We start from the raw sequence: 18,624 nt of genomic DNA, 5'->3' as shown, positions 1-18,624 counted from the left end.
GAAGGACAGACTTCGCTTATACCCCTCGCCCCGCAAGAGGAATTTTAGCAACAGTGGGGCTCCTTGGGTCTTATTTTTGAGTATAACCTTAAGAAGACCACTAAGCTGAAACCATTGGAAAAACCTGATTGCCAAATGACAAGGTGACATTCTCAACCAGTGCCGCACAGGCTGCCTCCTACAGGGTGTGGGTTAGTGGGATTGTGGAATGTTTAGACAGGCAGCACAGCCGGGGCTCCTTTCCCTGTTGGTTTTCTGTCCTCATCAAAGTTCCCTGCCTGCTGTGCTTCCCCACTCAGATGTGGTTTTAAAGGGAGGTCTTTCAAGACTGTTGTTTTTGAGTCTTTTCCTATCCCGCCAGCCAGCTCCCAAATGACACAAAGGTTATCTATTTGTTACTAATTATGAAATCTCGGCCTTAGCTTAGGCTTGTCCCACTAGCTCTTATAACTTTAACCCATTTATTTCCAATGTAAATTCTGTCATGTGGTTCAGTGACTTCTGATCTGTACTGTATGTCTGACTGAGTCCTGCTGGTGTCGCCTGTGTGCCTAGATTCATACTTTCTGCCCTGTAGCGCCTGCACTACAGGACTGGACGTGAGCCAGGAACTAGGCTGGAGATTTAAAAACATACACAGACAGACAGGGACACGGGTTATCCTTGATACAAGAATGCCAACTTTATTGTGCTCCAGGGAAGCTTATATAAGGACCCCTAACTGATAGCCACGCTCCAGCTCACCAGAAACCACTTCCCTGCCATCAGGAACTCATGAGGGCCTTGTGCTCAGAGCGGCCGCTGGCATAGGTAAACAAGTTGTTTTGCCCCGTTCACTCCAGCTGGCCAAGGGTCTGAGGCAGGCAAAGAAAGTCAAGGGGCCAGAGGTCTGCAGCCCGCAACACTGCCTGGGAGTCCCGCCTATTCCTCTTGCCTATTGGCTTTTTAGCTTTTTACTACACCAACCACGGCAATACATTTTCACACGGTGCACAAATATCCCATAACACAGTTTGGTTTTGTTACGTAGTTCAGGCGTCCTGCACCTGAGAACCTCCTGCTTCAGCTTCCCAAGTCCTGGCATATTCCCATTAATGGGTGCCATCATCGAGAGAGCCTCTCAGCAGAAGAAACTGTTCAAACCCTTCCCCCCAGTGCAGGCCAAGTGGCAATCCTGGGTACCACACAGGTGTGGAGCCACTCGGGCTCATGCGTTTCCCTTGTGTGTCTGCGTAGTTAAAGTGGTTCCTGCGAATGCTTATGGCGAAGAGTGCTTTCCTCTCTCTTAATGTCAGCAAGGTAAGAGGTGTGATTCCTGTAGGGTCTCCTGGCCTTGCACAGAGCAGTTGTGTATTCTGTTTCCTAGGTGGTCGCTGAAGCAGCCTCAGGAGCATATGTAAAGGAGCAACCGTCTCTGTGGGGACTTCTGGGGCTGGAGAGATGGCTCAGGAGCTCAGAGCACTTGTTGCTCTTGCAAAGGACCTCAGTTCGGTTCCCAGCACCCATGTTGGGTGGTTCAAAACTGCCATGTACCCACCTTCTTCTGGCTTCTGCATGTACTTGCTCACACATACACATGCACATAAATAAAAATAAAGCAAAATCTAGGGAAAACCCCAGAACCTTTGTTTTCTTTGAACTTTGGAAATTATGGAAGATAGGGGATGAGTATAAATAATGTTACGTCTGACAATGTATCAGAGCAGCAGGGGTGTTAGACATGTGCCTGCAAAGGCATTGCACACATTGTCTGTGACAGCAGAAGGTCCTGTGTCAGCGCGTGACCTGAGCAGGAAAGTGAGAAGCTGCCATTTGTACAGATGTCACCACGCACTGTGAGCATGTGTCTTGAGTTCCCAACACTGGAAGAATACAGAAACTGACAATACTGGCTGGACTCAGGAGGGAGCTACACGGAACCGTGGAGATTTAAGGTGAATAGGAGCACAGGAGAAGCCATACATATGAGAGTCCAGGGCGGAATGCTCACTGCTTTCCATCAGCCTTGGAATGTCTACATTGACTGCACACTGGTGGGTGAGGACCCCTCAGCACTCGGAGTAAACGGAGCATCCATTGCCAATCTTGTCAGCCCTCTTGGTGGAAGGCAGGCTTCGCCACATGAGGTCTGTAGCTTATGCTGACTCTGGCCATCAACACGCCTCGATGGTGACTTCCCACTTGAGAATCCGTGCCCTTGTGGATTATCGTGTCTTGCTTGGGGAGATTCCACACATAGTGACTTGTCTGTAGTTTCTGTCACTCTGCCAGGCCCCCAAGGACTCCCGGGATTCAGCATTGCCATTCTCACAGTTTTTCTCTGTTACAGGGGAAAATGTAGGAATGCATCAGTGAGGCCTAGTGAGGGCACTCTTGTGATCAGGGAAGAGTTTAATTTCCATCAACGAGGGAAATCAGGATGGGAACTCAAACAGGAGAGGAACCTAGAGGCAGAAGTTGATTGTAGAGACCATGGAGGGGTGCTGCTTGCTTGGTGTGGGACCATAGTCTGTATTCTGTCAATTATATTTTAAATAAATGCTGATTGGCTAGTATCCATGCAGGAAGTATAGGTGGGACAACCAGACAGGAAGGAGAGGTGGGTCAAGGAGAACAGGAGAATTCTGGGAAGGAGGAAGCCCATTCCTCCGCAGTCCTTGTCCAGATACAGAAGAAGGAAGATGTGACTGCCTCACTGAAAAAGGTACCGAGCCATGTGGCTAACATAGGTCAGAATAGTGGGTTAATATAAGTTATAAGAGTTAATAAGAAGCCTGAGCTAATGGGCCAGTCAGTTTATAACTAACATAGACCTCTGTGTGACTTCTTTGGGACTTAACGACTGTGGGAACAGGGCAGGACAGAAACCCTCATTCAACACTTGCTGGCTTGCTCAGCCTGCTTTCTTCTCAAACCCAGGACTAGCACCCCAGGGATGCCCCCACCTACCATGGGCTGGGCCCTCCTCCATCTGTCACTAAGTAAGAAAGTGCACAGGCTTGCCTATGGCCCCATCTCACAGAGGCATTGTCTCAGTTGAGGTCAAGTTGACCTAAATCTAGCCAGGACACAGTCCACACATAGAAACATCTAGAAGAAGCCTGCTTCCAAGCATCTTCCAGAGGGGTCAGCACAGGCTTGATCTCATCCAGGCAAGCAGCATGGTCTTCCAGGGAGGTTCAGCTAATATCAACCCCAGGTTTTTCTTGGGGTCACAGAGGTGCCTTCTGTCTGGCACTTCTCAAACTCTAGGCTCCCATGGGGGAAATCCAAGTGAAATCCAAGTGGCCAAAAGCCAGCTAAGGGCTAGCCTGTGCCTGGCCTTTCTTCCCTAAGGACAGAGACTCAGGCTCACCACATGGGGAACCGGATCCCGCCACCAAACCTATGAGCAGAAGGTTTACGGAGCGTTTGGGCTCTTTGGATCCACTGAGGTGGAAGTAATACTTCAGATCACTGGATTCTGGGGTTGTGTAGTGAAACCCACAGCTTGCTGACTGTTTTGACACCCCTAAATGGTCATGTTGCCATCCCAGCAGACAATACAGCCCCACATGGCTGTCTCCAGCTGGACGCTGACTTGAGCTTGACTGGTGATCATTGCTCCCGTTTTAGCTAGTGAACAAACCCTTGATGAAGAGGAAATGAAGAGGAGGTGGGTAAAAGCATGCGTTGTATGGAGTCTTTGGTACCTAGCCACTAACTTAGCCAAGTACTGGGTCAAAGCCACAGTCTCAGCCACACAGTGTTGTGTGGCTCTTATTACTGCTGCCATTTCTCTGTGGCTCAGAGAAGGGATATCTGAGGACACATCTGGGCTCATGGAAATTCTGAGGTGGCTGTTTGTTTATTCCACACACCAGTTCTGCCACTTACCCTCTCCATTCTCAGAAGTAGTCAGGTAACCAAGAATTGACGTAGGTTTGTGTTCTCTTTGGGTAATTTATAAACCTTGTATCAGAATGATTGCTTTTTTTTTAAACAAGTCAAATGATCTGTCACTGTTTATCCAGATTCTGGTAACAACGGATATTTCCCAATAACAAGATCTCTAAATACTTGAGCCAGTTCTAAACTGTGAAAGTCCATCGTGTGTTGATCTGCCACCTGGCCTGACACAATTTGCTCTCCATCACTGAACATACTGTGACTGCCTTTGGCTCTGTGTTGCCTACACTTCCTAGTTTTTCACACTTGTTTGTGGAAGGGGGGCTGCCTAATCTCTTTGTTTGTTTATGTCTCTGTGTGGGTGCACGTACGCTGTGGCTTGTGTGTGGAGAGTCCAAGGGCTTGGAGGGGGCAGATCTCTACCTTGTGAGTTCCAAGGATCAAACTCAGGTTGTCAGTCCTGTTGGCAAGACCTGCAATGCCTTTGCTGCCCATGTGAACTTCATTTAATAATTCATCTGACAAATCATTTGGTGACTCCAAGACAGGGCCCCCAAGGATCAGTGCTGAGTTTGCAGCCAGGGAGGCGGTCAGATGAGAAGCTGGGACAGTGCAGGAAACTCAGATGGGCTGTCACCGTACGACAGAGCCCCGGACTCAGTTAACCCGAGAGAATCCCCTCAGGCACACCCAGAGGGCCATATTCTGGGCAATTCTCGGTCTCATGAAGCTGACGGTTGAGATCAGCTGTCAGGTAGGTGCAAAGCAGGTGAGCTGCAGTGGGTGGGTTTCCTACACCATGTCTCGGGAGAAGCGCGAATTCGCTGCTGGTTTCTGCAGCATTGGGGGTGAGCTGCAGTGGGTTTCATATACTGTGTCTCGGGGGTTATGAATTAGCCTGCTGGATTTTACAGTGTTGGAGTGGGGAAGATCTTTTAAAATATGACCCAAGTTCCAGAAACATGAAAGGAAAGATATACACAAGTTCAATTACATAAAAAAATCCCACATGCAAAACAGCATAAGATAACGACAAATTACAAAGCATGATGAATCAAGGGGCTAATTTTTTTTTTAAATAAATGCAGAATGCCTCCAAATCAAACAAGAAAAGGTCACCAAAGAGAGAAATTGGCAAAATAGATAAATACTAGCAGCCAATAAACATGTGAAAATATGCCCGACCTCATTAGGAAATGCAAATCCAAGCAATTAGTTTTCATTCCTGTCATATTGTATGGGCCAAGTGCATGTTAATTAAACCTGTACGGATGGCAGCTTTATCAATGCTGCCAAATAAAAAGCGTTCAAACCCTTTGATTTAGGAAATGGACTTGGAGGAATTTCGACTGCACAGTTTGTTAAGAGGGGACAAGCTCGCCTCCTGAGCCGCAGTAGTGTTAACGTGAAGGCAGCGACATCACGGGTCGGTCAGAACAATTGGGTCAACTGTGGGATGTCCACAGGAACAAAACTCTGCAGGCGCCAGAGTAGGCGGCCATGTTTGCTGACGTGTGTCTAGTACGCGTCAACGTGTGCAAAGAAAGCAGGTGTGGAAGGGCACAGAGCCACCAGCCTGGCTCTCACCTCGTGTCCCCTCAGGACACATAATGGCTGTAGGGAGAAGACTGCGTGCGTGGGGTGCTGAGCCCGAGAAGAAAGCGTCTCATACACATTCTCATTTTGTCCTATGTCAGTGTTGCTGACACGATGCAAACACTTGGGAAGTTACAGAAATGAATCGATAGTAAGGTGGTGAGAGACTCGGCAGTCATGACCTGAGCTCCATGCCTGGAGCCCGCAGTGGGAGGCGAGAGATGTCCTTTGACCTCCACACACAGGCATCGGGATCGTGACAGGCCTGGCAGAGATGAAGTTGTCCTATTCCCACGTCCCTGAACCTGACTATTAGACCATTTAAACATTGGGCCCCAAGGTGCTGGCTTTTCCCCAGGTTCTCATGCAAAAGGCCCTGCTCTGTCTTTCCTGGTCAGAAACTGAGACCTGGTTCCCCTCTCTCCTGCGCCCTCTCAAGTGCACTATGCTCCACCAGCATCCAGAGCCTTTGGGGCTCCCAGGACCCTCAGGCTGGTCCATGGGAGTGAGAGGAGATGGCCTCCTGCTTGACCCTCCTGAGGCCCACACCAGTGTGGTCTGGCTCCATCCTTTCCTGGTTTACAATAGACTCGGTCACTCATGGTCTCTAATCCACCAAGGTGATGGATAAGCTAGCTTCCTGTTGGCCGATACCTGCTGTTACTAGGGAGGGGTCCTGACAAGCCGTCTTAGTTAGGTTTTCTATTGTTATGAAGACATACCATGACCATGGCAACTCTTATAAAGAAAATAATTGGGGTGGCTCACTTACAGTTTCAGAGGTTCAGTTCATTATCATCATGGCAGGGGAGCATTTCAGCATGTAGGCAAGATGTGGTACTGGGGTTGAGAGTCCTATATCTTGTAGTCAACAGGAAGTCAACTGGGACACTGGGTGGTGTCCTGAGCATAGGAAATGTTAAAGCCCACCTCCACAGTGACACACTTCCTCCAACAAGGCCACACCCACTCCAACAAAGCCACACCTCCTAATAATGCCCCTCCCTATGAGACGAGTCCATTACATTCAAACTCCCCACAAGTCCATAAAGGAGTGGAGCAGAACCTAGCCAACACCTACATAGTCCCTAATTCAATGTGTTCAGGAGAGAAATCTGTCCATGCCAGGACGTGGGTCACTCAGGTGGACAGAAGCAGGCAGCTGTCACTAATCTGGAGCCTGAAGTCAGTAGGGCCACACCCATGTTTGTGGCAAGAAGGGGGGAGTCCTGGGATGCTGAGATCAGCAGGGCCACACCCATGTTTGTGGCAAGAGGGGGGGGGGTGTCCTGGGGTGCTGAGGTCATCCTCCAGGAGGGTACCTGTGAGCAGTGGGAGGCTAAAGGGAGTGATCCGCTAGACCAGAACACAGGCATCACAAGGGCTAGCCTGCGGGGAGACCCTTGTGGAAGCGGAGGTGAAGGGTACAGGTAGGTAAGGCTAAGCGGAGACCAAGCGCAGCAGGCCGCATCTGCCCATGAACTACTTGCAGTGTGCTAAGGAGCCTAAGCCAGAGTCAGGTTGGAGGACAACCTGTGGGAGCCGAAGCCCTATGCATCAAGACAGGGCTGCGGTGATCTCATTAACTAGAGCAACCTGTAATCTGTAGAGCAAACTGGAGCCTCTGACCTAGGGAGCACATGTGCTGCTCAAAAAAGGAAGCGTCTCACCACCCACGTTACCCGAACACACGGGAAAGGGGCCTCTGGGAAATGTAGTTCAGCCCCTCCAAGCTAACCAGCACTAGGCCACCATCCCAGTCCCATCTCAGGACCACGCTCGGACTGTCCCTGTGATATGTGGGCTCTGGTGCCCCCTTGTGGAGAGGTCTGAGACTTGCCTTGGGACGTCAGGAAGCTTGACTGCACGACACACCCTTAAAGTCTGGAAATGCCACATGGGACTTCAGGGTCTGTATGCTATGCCATGTCTCTTCAACCTTCTGGTCTGCATTCTGCGAGACTGCTCTGAGCCTCGTGTCTTCAGGACTGCAGCTCATTAGTCCAAATCTCAGACGTTTCCAGTCCTCCTCTGAAGGTCTGCGGAGAAGGCGCTGTACCTTCCTGTCAACGGCACTGGCTCCCACTTGAAAGGAGAGGCTCCGTAGCTGGAGCCACACATGAGTGACCATGTCCCAGGTACATAGATTCAGATTAACTTCATGTTCCAACATGGTACATATCATGAAGTTTTTTTTGTTTTTGTTTTTTTTTTTTTAAAGACTTTAAGTGTGTGTATGCTCGTGTGTCCGAGTGTGGGTTTGTGCCTGAGATGTCAATGCTGGCAAAGACAAAGTGTCAAATGCCCCGGATGTGGAGTCGGGCAATTGTGAGCCTCCTGACACAGGTACTGGTAAGTGTAGAGCGAGGTCCCAGGACTTTTCCGCACCTCCTTACTAGCCTTCCCTGTCTGTCCTTTCCTGTCCTCTCTCCCTCTGATACACACGCCTGTGTGCCCAGCGTCATGTCTTCTGCTCAGGAAGACTGGGAAGCAGGCTCCTGCTCCACGTGTGCAGATCCCATTCTGGACCTCTCAGTGTCTGGCATGGCCCACCCCTTGCTGCAATGATAGAAAGCCATCGTTTCCAACCACCGCTGCCTGGGATCCCTGCCGCCTGCTCCTTCTGGTGTAAGGGTGTTCTTTTCACCTTTTCAATATGCTCTTGCTCCCTCAAGACTGGAATGCTTCCCCAAGAGCCTGACTGGATGTAATGGGAGAGAGGAGAGCGCCCCTATTGGTCCCAACTTAGTGGGAGAGAAGAGAGCGCCCCTATTGGTCCCAACTTAGTGGGAGAGAAGAGAGCACTCCTATTGGTCCCAACTTAGTGGGAGAGAAGAGAGCGTTCCTATTGGTTCCGACTTAGTGGGAGAGAAGAGAGCGTTCCTATTGGTCCCGACTTAGTGGGAGAAAAGAGAGCGTTCCTATTGGTCCATTTCAGTTCTGTAAATGTGCACTGATTTCCCACACTCTATGTGGCAGGTTCTACTGAGTACTGCACATGGGTCCTGGCTTAGCCCTGGTGGCACTGCTCCCCATGAGCACCCCATCTGCAGGGAGGCGGGGCTTCAGTGGGACCTGGATTTCACAATGGTCTGCGCTCACAGATACATTGGCTAACTGATGTTAATGGTGTAACGTGAAGCCTCAATACACACACACACACACTACAAACACCTACACACACCATACCATGCACACTTACACACACAATACCATGCACACTTACATACATCACACACACACACACACACACACAGCATTCTATCATTCGATAAGTTCCCAGGAGCAAAGGAGGTAAAGGAACACTCTGTCTTAGCACAGCCATGATGAGTACAAAATGGTAGTTTTGCTCCATGTAAAAATTCCAGGCCCTTAGCACTTGACGGGTCTGTCACCCAGTGTAGCACATTTGCAGACTGCAGCCTTCTGGAGCCAGGATCCCCGTCCATCTCGTGTGCAACTGGCTGTGCCTCTAGCATCTGGTACTTGAGGGCACACTCTAAGCGCTCATCAGCTGAGCCCGGGTGTCCTGAAATGAGCCGTTTCTGCCCTAGCTGTGCCCAGCTAGTTTCTTTCCCTCCCTGAATGGCTGTACTTCTTGCTCTAATGAGCTGGCTGCTCCTCCAGGGAAACCAACTTAGATGGTTTCTATCTGAATAGAAGTTAGTCCCCAAATGATTATCTGATTCTCCACCTTGACCGTCACCCAGGATCACATAAGTGGCCTTGAGAAGACCTGGCCCACTCTGGAGAGCCTACTGTGACAGGGCCGGGTGCATGGGTCTCAGGTCCCTCCCAGGGAGCCATGGTGAGGAACAGTCACTTGGTCCATCCTCAAAGCACCGGCAGCTTCTAGATCAACTGATTAGCAGGAGCTCCTGCTCTGGAGGCCTGAATTCATTTGCTTGACCCAGTTTTATGGCTTTCATGTCCAGGCAACAGCTGGAGCCAGACTATGAAGCTGGTGTTTCTTAATTGAGAGCCACAAGGGGTTCCTTTACCAGAGAGATGGAAGGAAGGATTTGCGCTGGCCTTTCCATCGTCTGTGGCTTCTCAAGGAGACTGCCCAGGTCTTTAAAGCAGGCTGGGCCTCCAGAACAGACCCATCCCCCCCACCCCGGTCTACATCTGACTGTAGAATCTTCTTTCTCACAAGGGTCCTATGCCAACCGAAGGGCGTCGTCAGTCAGCCTGCCCGTCGTCACCCGCTCATTTCTGGGTTAACCGGACTCCTTGAGGCAAAGGCTGGACACATAGGTAAAACTCTGGCATGGTTCCCATGACTCCTGATCAGGCACACCCTACCGCACCGTTCCTGGGATATCAGGCAGAACCAGAAAGGGATTTCATGCCTGCACTTACTTTACGAACAGCTGACCTCACAGGTGACTGATCTGGAGGTCCCTGGGTCCTCCTGCAAAGAGGCATTGGTCAGGGGCGAGGCTGTAGGACAAAGACCTGCTGGGCGTCCTAGATGAGAGCTAACAAGACAGCCAGACTTTCAGTCCTAGTGAATGCCACCGAACAACCTGGAGGATAGAAGTGGATCTTGCCCGTGTGAAACATCCAGGAGACAGGTTTCTGACACCGTCACATCAGCCTGCTGAGGCCATGTTCCAGAACCCATGAAACTGTGAGATGACAGATTACGGGGTCTGGGGCTTAGTGTGCAGTAAAATATGCACACTATGAATATTATTAATTACGTTAACATAAAACTGACTTTAATTTCCAGCATCCCAGACAGAAACTGTAAGCTCATTAAGCAGCGATTTCCTATTCGCCCCCTCTCATTTCCCGACTGTAGGGCACCTTCCGAAGCTCTCCCACCGCTCTGCCCAAGGCCCTCCTCATGGCTCCTTCCCAAGCCCTCTCCGTTCCCCTGCTCCCCTGGCCCTCATTCCTATTCTCCACCAGCTCTCCTCAATGCTCTTGTTCCTGGGCACATGCTCCTCCCTCTACCTGGCAGCCAGCTCTGTGTCCCGAGGACGTTGTCAGCCCTGAAGGGCATCATGTAGCAGCATTTAGTTTTGGGTGGCTCCCCCCCCCCACTTTGGTGTGATGTTCTCAGGCTTCCCACGTGTTGGAATTCCTACCTTCTGGTATTTATCCATCCCATCTCTGCTATGAATCATGCTGTGGACACTCACGAACATGCTCCTATTTGCTGCTTTTGTCTTTGTCATTTGTATGGTAGCAGTGAACAATACAGGAGGACACTCGGCTCCCTAAGGAAATGGTCATTAACTGTGTGCGTGGATCCCAGCAAGTACCATCGGCTCTTTTATGTCTTACTTCCTACACACAGTAGCTGTGGCTGAGTAAGGGATCAAACGGACAACTCGGTGTTGCACACACTAGACTTCAAAACAAGACGCTGTTTGGAACGGCTCTGCTCGGCTCCTCTTTCTCCAGATGTCTACATTCTGCCTTGCCCTGTTACCTGGGGTCCTGGGCTGGGGACAGCCAGGCTCAGAGTTTCCTCCTGTTGCTGATCGGAACTGGCCATAAAAGAAGGGCTTTTCAGGTGTTCCCTTGGGGGCAGTTCTGCGGCCTGTGGGGTGGCTGGTGGGATCTCTGAGTGGAGAGTCGCTCTCAGAAACATGAACAAGAAAGCAGACGCCGTAATTTCCTAGAGAGAGGAGCGTAATTGTTTTAAAATCATTTCTCTTGAGCACTTGGAAACATCCCAGGAGTAAAACAGCGTGTTTTAAATTAAATGAGAGCTTACTCTGGAGAGAGTTTCTGCATTGCTGGCCATGCTCGAGGGGGGGGGGGGTTCTGAGAGCAATGGAATGAACGAGGAAGGTCAAGGTGGGGGGCTGTCGGGAACCTGTGCGCTCGCACGGTCTGCCGTGAGATCTGAGAGTATGGGCACACTTTTTCTGTGATGGTTTTGTTTATGGAGTCGCTGCCCAGCTCCAGGAGAGGGAGAGCATTGTTTTCCATCCATACCTATAGGAAGCTGATGATGGGGGTGCTACCCTGGCTCAGCCCTGGACACGCTTCAGAAAGTGCCATGTGTTTGGTGAGTGCCTAAGAGTGGCCTGGGTAGGAAGCAGGAAAGCAAAAGGGACACAGGCAGGTCCCAGATGTCACCAGCGTTAGTCTTTTTCTGTGGCTGTAATGACTCACCTGACAACAACAGCTTCAGGGAGGGAGGGAGGCTTTCCTTTGGTTTGCAGCTTTCTTCTCTGGCCTCTCAAGGTGGGGAAGTCAGGGCAGCAGGAGTGTGGGGCGGCTGATCCTGTGTTCTCAGAAGCAGTGAAGGCTGGCACTCAGCTGGCTTCCTCTGTCCCAGGAGGAGCTAGAGACACAGGGAGGTTGGCTTAGAGCTAAAGCCTGGAATGGAGCAGCTGCATCATGCATGCCCTGCTGAAAACAGATAACAAGCACGTTACAGGAAATGGCTTCAGTGGGAACCCGTTGGCTAAGGACTTTGGTACCAGTGCTGCAGGGAGGCCTCTGGTCCTAGGATAAAGCCTGGCTGCTCGCAGCCTGCGTTTCAGGTGATGTAATGACACAAGGCGGGGCTCAGTAAGCCTGTTGTTGTCTCCCAGGCTCTTGGGGGGCATGGTCTTTCTGCATCCTGCATCCCATGTTGCCTTTTCCATCAGGAGCCCAGGCCTCTACTCTGCTGACTGCTTAGATTTGCTAGGCATCTTCAATAATCAATGGTGTAAGTGTTTTATAGTGAATGTGTGTGCGCGCATGTGTATGTGTGTGTGTGAGTGTGCGTGTGTGCATGTGTGCATTTGCTAGGAATTAAACCACTGACCTATGTCCCAGTTCCAAACTTTCCTTTTTTCCCCTCTCCTTCCTTCCTTCCTTCCTTCCTTCCTTCCTTCCTTCCTTCCTTCCTTCCTTCCTTCCTTCTTTCCTTTCTTCCTTCCTACCTTCCCTCCCTTCCTCCTCCTCCCCCTCGTCGCTCTCGACCTCCTCCCTCCCTCCCTCCCTCCCTCCCCTCCCTCCTCCCTCCTCCCTCATACTCCCTCCCGCCCTCCCCCGTCTACCTTCTCTTCCTCCTTCTCTTTCATATTCTTTTCATCCAAGCTGAGCTTAAATCTGAGCTCTTCTTTCTCACCTCAGCCCCCTGAGCAGCTGTGCCTACAATTCTGCACATTGCTAGCCCTGTCTGTTGAATGTGTTTTGTTTTGTTTGAGACAGGGTCTTTTTAGCCTAGGCTGGCCCTGGGAGCTCACTATATAAACAAAGCTGGCCTCCCATGCGTGGGCTACATACGAACATCACCACACGCAGCCTGTTGAATAGTTTTTGCAATGCGTAGTCTGCTAGGAATTTCATTCTTAAATATGTGTTTCAGGTTATTCCATTTTACCTGTTAGTTCAAGGGATACCTGGCAAGATTTAGGAACTTGCCTAAAGGGCTGGGCACCAGGCTCAAAGTCAGGTTGTCATTGCTGAAGCCTGAGTCATCACACAAGAACACAGCCCTCATGAGCCAACAGCTTCTGGGGAGCCTGGAAAAGGAAAAGGGTCTTGGAGGGAGTTTCCAGAGAAAAAGCCACACTAAATTTTTTCCTGACTCTACGCTTTGGCCTTATTTATTCTGTTGTTATTATTGGGGGGGGGGCACCAGAGATTGAACCCGCACCACACACAAACTAAGCGAGCCCTCTGCCCCTGAGCTGCCTATTACTTTTTATTTTACTTTTCATTTTGAAGCAAGGTTTCGTTCATTTTCCCAGGCTATCTTTGGCTTCACTCGCAGCCCAGGTAAGCCTTGAACTTGAATCCTCCTTCCTCAGTCTCCAGAGCAGCTGGGATTGCAGACCTGTCCACTAGACCTGCGTTAAGTTCAGAGCGCTGTACAAAAATCCTTGCTTCCCATCCTGGAGTTAAAATGTATAACTTAGTTCTTGAAAAAAAAAAGTCCTTTAAATAAAAGAAGCCAGAGCCTAACTGTAATTATATTGTTATGCGTTTATTTTTTTTCTTATCGTATGAGAAATGCCAGCACATTGCAAATAGGGTAAGATAAAACCTTACAAGCAAGTCAAAATAGATCTCATTCTATTTTTAATTGGCAAATTAAATTGTATATATTTGTAGAGTACCACGTGATGTTAGGATGCCGCTATACACCATGGCGTGCTGAAATGATGATAATTAACCCATTTGTAATCCCAGTATTTATTGCTCCTTTAAAGTCTCCGCTGCTTTTGAAACACACAGTGGATTATCATTAACTCTCACTGCCACATCTTGTAACAGATCTTACAATCTATTCCTCCCATCTGACATTTGGTACAAACCATCACCATCTATTTCTCCCGCCTGGCATTTGGTACCTCTAACAAGTCTTTTCCGCACTAAGCAATTAGCATAGTTATTTGTTACCTGTCCCTTCAACTTTTTCTCCCGTGTAACAATGTTACAAATGCCATTGTCAGCATCCGGAGTCCTGGAATCTGCAAGGACATCGGGTCATCAGCATCTCTGCTCCACTTTCCTTTGGTGCTAGGTAGCTTTTTCATTACCATCCTCGTTTGCTGCAGCCTGCGTGTGCGGATGCTGGACTCAGCATCATTGTCAGCACACGGGTCTCACTCAACTCATTGTTCTCTAACCGGGAACCACACCCCATCCATCCCATCAGGCCAGCTGTGTTCCCAGAATAAGCCAAGCAGGGAGCAAATACTGTCTAATAAACTGGACTGCTTCATTACAAGATGAGAGTGTATGAAATTTCTGTATGGAAATAATTGGATTATTGGAGAGAAAAATTGGCTTCTTCTGAGGCAGCACTGTTAATCCAGGCTGCAGAAAACACTCACTCGGGACACCTTACTAACAACAGCGACTGGGCTTAACCTTGACATTCAAACTCAACCTGTCTCAGTAATTCCTCCATCAGCATGTTTTTTGTTCTTTGTGTCCTGTGATGCTGAAGATCAAAGCCAGGGCCCCCTGAATTCTAGGTAAAATACTCTTTCGGCACTGCGTCCCTTGTCCTAAGGCATTTTAAAAGAGTGCACCCCAAGAAATTATAACTAAGCCCATGCAAACAGGTTCCTACTTATAAATTTATGACATATAAAAACACTTCTTGGCCCTACTTTGGATTTATTCCCATCTTGCTCAGTGGGATGAGCAAGCTAATTTGAAGAAACTGACAAGCTGAGACAGAAAAAAAAAATAATTTTTTTTGCATGGTCTTACCCTTGCTCATTTTATGAGCAGTCTTGATCAGGGACCTTAAAGCTAGTACAGAAAAGCCAATTTTATGCCTGTCCTACTTATGAAAATGACTGCAATGATTTAGCAGGATATGAATAAATGGAGCACCACATTGTATGAGAAAATGAAATAACTGATATGCAGGGACCCAGGGTTTCATATAAGAACACCTAAAATTTGACAATTTTTGGAAAAAAGACTTATCTCTGAAGGGTCTAATAAAATTAGTTGCTCGCTATGAAACTAGGAGCCTTCTTACCTGGAAGCACCAGAGGATGTTTCTAATGCCGCGTGAAGGATTGCGTGGATGCTGACTGTGCCCCAAGGCGCCTTGTGTTGAAGGTTTGACCCCATGCCTAAGGAACTGCTGGGAGATGGCGGGACTGTCACCAACAAGCTGAGTTTCTTTTGTTCTGCTTGGGTGGAAATGTGATTAGGAGGAGTGCAGCCCCTAGCACTAGCCGCTCTGACTGCGGGTGTCGGGACCACAACACTGGGAGTTTTCTTAGCTCAGAGTTTAGGTGCCAGTGGCCCAGCGCCCAGCAGCTAGTGCTACAGCCAGGGCTGAAGACAATGAACACTTAATGGTGTTACAGCTCCCCCTCAGGCTGAAGCCGGTAACTCTGCATGGCTTTGCAGAGCTCTTCCACGGCCCCAGCTCTCTAGATCTGTGATGCTTCCTGGCGTTCTTGGCCCTCCGTGAGCTCCACCGTCTGCATTCTGTCCTCCAATGCCTCTCTCTCCTCAGTCCTCATGCCGTCCTTCATGGGCTCAGCTCTCTGCCGTTTCTGCACCAGGTTGCTCTTTGGAGCTCATCTTCTACCTCTTCCTAAGGATGCCCTACCCTGGGAGTTGATTGTTCTTTAGTAAGAAGCACAGCCCACTCGAACGTTGATGAAAGCTCACAATTCAATACAGAAACCACGTGGAGGAGAATTGTTGGAGCTTAAGCCGCGTAGCGAGGGACAACTATTTGAAAGAGCACTCCTGGCCTTGGCACTCAGGAACATTAGCTGTGGTGTACGGGAGAAGTCCTCCTCAGTCAGACTGAAGACCACTGCGTTGCTATCCGGGGTGCTTGTGAGCGGGGAAACTTGCAGTGGATCTAGGCAGAGAGGTCCCAGGGTCATTGAACTAGTTATGGCCAAAGCAGAGCCTCCCGAGGCAAAACACGGGGAGGTGGCCACAAAAATGATTCGCGTCACCTAAAAAACATCTTCGGGGAGAAACTGGTTTTAAGTGTTCACTGGGCAACTAGAGGGTTTTCTTTTTTATTTTATTTTATTTTCATTTTACATACTAACAGTTCCCCCTCTCCCCTTTTCTCACCCCCCTGCACCTCCTCCTTTCCCACCCCACCGTCCACTCCTCAGAGATAGTAAGACCTCCCATGGGGAGTCGACAAAGCTTGGCATATCAAGTCAAGGCAGAACCAAGGCCCTTCTCCTTGTATCAAGGCTAAGCAAGGTATCCTACCATAGGGAATGGGCTCCAAAAACCCAGTTCATGCACACAGGATAAGTCCAGGTCCCACTGCCAGTTCCCCTCCCCCGCAAAGAGATCAAGTCACATAACTGTTACCCACATTCACAGGATCTAGTTCGGTCCTATGCAGGTCCCGAGCTGTCAGCCCAGAGTCCGTGAGCTTCCACTAGCTCAGGTCAGCTGTCTCTGTGGTTTCCTGTCGTGAGCTTGATCTCCCTTGTTCAAATGATCCCTTCTCCCTCTCTTCAACTGAACTTCAGGAGCTCAGCCCAGTGCTTGGCTGTGGATCTCTGCATCAGCTTCCGTCAGTTACCGGATGTAGGCTCTTTGATGACAGTTAGGGTAGTCACCAATCTGATTACAGATCTGATTGCTAGGGGTCTTAGCTGGGGTCATCCTTGTGGATTCCTGGGAATTTCCCTAGCACCAGGTTTCTCCCTAACCCCCTGACGGCTCCCCCTAGAGCGTTTTTCACACACAGCCATGACTGTACTGATGGCAGCTTGGGGAACAGGGGAAGGAGTGGCCTCTATGAGAGGGTGCTGTTGACGCTGAGATTGCCCTCCTCCCCGTGCTGTCCTCCAGGAGCGACATCATACTGTCCACCGTCACAACAGCCTCTCCCATGGAGCTGTCGTCATCCCTGGAAACCGCTGCTGTGGCCAGCCAAGCAGGAAACGTCAGACAGCTGTCAATCAATCAGCCAAACTGCCCCTGACAGACAACTGAAAAAGGAACAGCATGAAGAGGTGTTTACAATACAGATTAAAGATGCAGTGAGCTTTCTCTAAGAATACTTCACCTCTAGCCAAATAGCCCCATGGAGGTGCAGGTCATTGATGTGTGGAGCCCAGTGAAAGGAGCTGAGGTCACCGAGGAATATTCAACCCTTCCCTTCACTCTTTTCTTTCTTTCCTGCCATGGGTCACTGCTTCCTCATGACCTCAAAAAGCAGAGGTGAAACTAGAGCACAGGTGGAAGCCCATGGGAAAGTTTAACAAGCTGGTTATCCTCTCTCTACCATCTCTGCACACCGCCACCACGGTGCGCATCTCTGCACACCACTGCCACCATGGTGCGCATCTCTGCACACCACCACCAAGGCACACAAGAAAGTGTTGAAAGGTGCTCTCAAAGTCATCAACAATTCTAAGAGAGGAAATGCCAGGTCCTCATCAGACCACGCCCTAAAGCCATCATTCTGCTCCTAACTATGATGATGAATTATGGTCACATCAGCAAATTTGGACTCATTGATGACCACAGAGCTGGGGAAAATTGTGACCCTCTCAGGGAGGCTGAATAAATATGGAGTGACCAGCCCTAGATTTGATGTGTAGCTCAGAGATCTAAGAAGATGACAGAAGACAGCCCCTCCCCCCACCATCCTGCCATTTTGGCTTCATTGTACTGACAACCTCAGCTGGCTTCATGGAGCATGAAGAAGCAAGAAAGAAGCACACAGCACGCAGGAGGGAAAATCCTGGGTCTCTTTTTCCTAGAGATAATAAAACACATACACAAAAAGGCTCTGTGGACTGGCGGGGAGGGAGTAGTTATCTTGGGTGTTTTGTTACTGACATTGGTCTAAAGGCTGGGTTAGGTGGGACGTCCGTTAGGAGTGTCTGCCAGCGTACTAGTCACGGAATTTCTAGTCACGGAATGTTTAAGCATCCGCTTTAAAATTAGCAGGAAGATAAGATGACCCATTTTATGACTGCCACTTTCCCAAACCGATATCATCATCTCTGTGTTGTAAATGCTTATCCGTATATCCACAGATAAGTGCAGCTCTTACTCATGAATGAAACAGAGATAGTGCAGAAAACCCTAACTGGTCAGAATGCAGAGGAAAACCGAGCATGGGAGCTCATCTCCAGCTGATACATCTGTAAGGCAACCCCTGCACACTAACCAAGAGGGGGCAGAAAAACTCTAGAGCCAGATGCTCAGGATGCCTGCTGTGAGGTCATTTCTCCTATACATGGTGCAGCAGCTGCCTCCATAGAATCTGAGATGCTCTCAAAGTCACCAACAATATTAGTTGGCATGTCGGAGGGAGGCCTCACAAGACCCCGCCCCTAATGAAGACCAGCAGATAGGTATGACTGCTGAGCAGGAGAGTCAGTGTGCTTCAGGAATGAGCCCCATGATGAGTTATTTGATTCCAAATGGTCAGTCCTGGAGACATGTACACAAGAACACTAACTGGATTCAGCAAGGTATGTGTGTGTGTGTGCACTCGAGTAGGTGTGTAGGTGTGTGTCTGTGCATGTGTGTGTGTGTGTGTGTGTGTGTGTGTCTAAAACGATAGTAAGAAGAGATTATGGGTTTGAGATGGAGTGGGGGATACAGGAGGCTTTGGAGGGGAAAGAGAGGGGTGAAATATGATGTGAACACAGAATTCATGTATGCAATTTTTTTTTGTTTTTTGAGACAGGGTTTCACTGCTAT

The 18,624-nt window shown here is 49.4% G+C and overlaps 2 long non-coding RNA genes and 1 pseudogene across 2 annotated transcripts; 2 read left to right on the top strand and 1 right to left on the bottom strand.

The window, feature by feature from the left end:
* Positions 1-660: 660 nt before the first annotated feature.
* LOC119810085 lies at positions 661-6,408 on the bottom strand. Its single transcript, XR_005284712.2, has 2 exons — positions 6,257-6,408; positions 661-2,320 (listed from the first exon to the last, which is right to left on the bottom strand). It is a non-coding gene; the product is annotated as an uncharacterized LOC119810085 (long non-coding RNA).
* Positions 4,287-11,204, top strand: LOC119810086. Its single transcript, XR_005284713.1, has 2 exons — positions 4,287-4,642; positions 9,641-11,204. It is a non-coding gene; the product is annotated as an uncharacterized LOC119810086 (long non-coding RNA).
* Positions 11,205-11,610: 406 nt separating this feature from the next.
* Positions 11,611-18,381, top strand: LOC119808866 (annotated as a pseudogene).
* The last annotated feature ends 243 nt before the right edge of the window (positions 18,382-18,624 follow it).

The sequence above is a fragment of the Arvicola amphibius genome, chromosome 3, assembly GCF_903992535.2.
Source record: "Arvicola amphibius chromosome 3, mArvAmp1.2, whole genome shotgun sequence".
Taxonomy (NCBI): domain Eukaryota; kingdom Metazoa; phylum Chordata; class Mammalia; order Rodentia; family Cricetidae; genus Arvicola; species Arvicola amphibius.
Note: the sequence above shows the minus strand (reverse complement) of the source record. Positions and strands in the feature narration are given on the sequence as shown.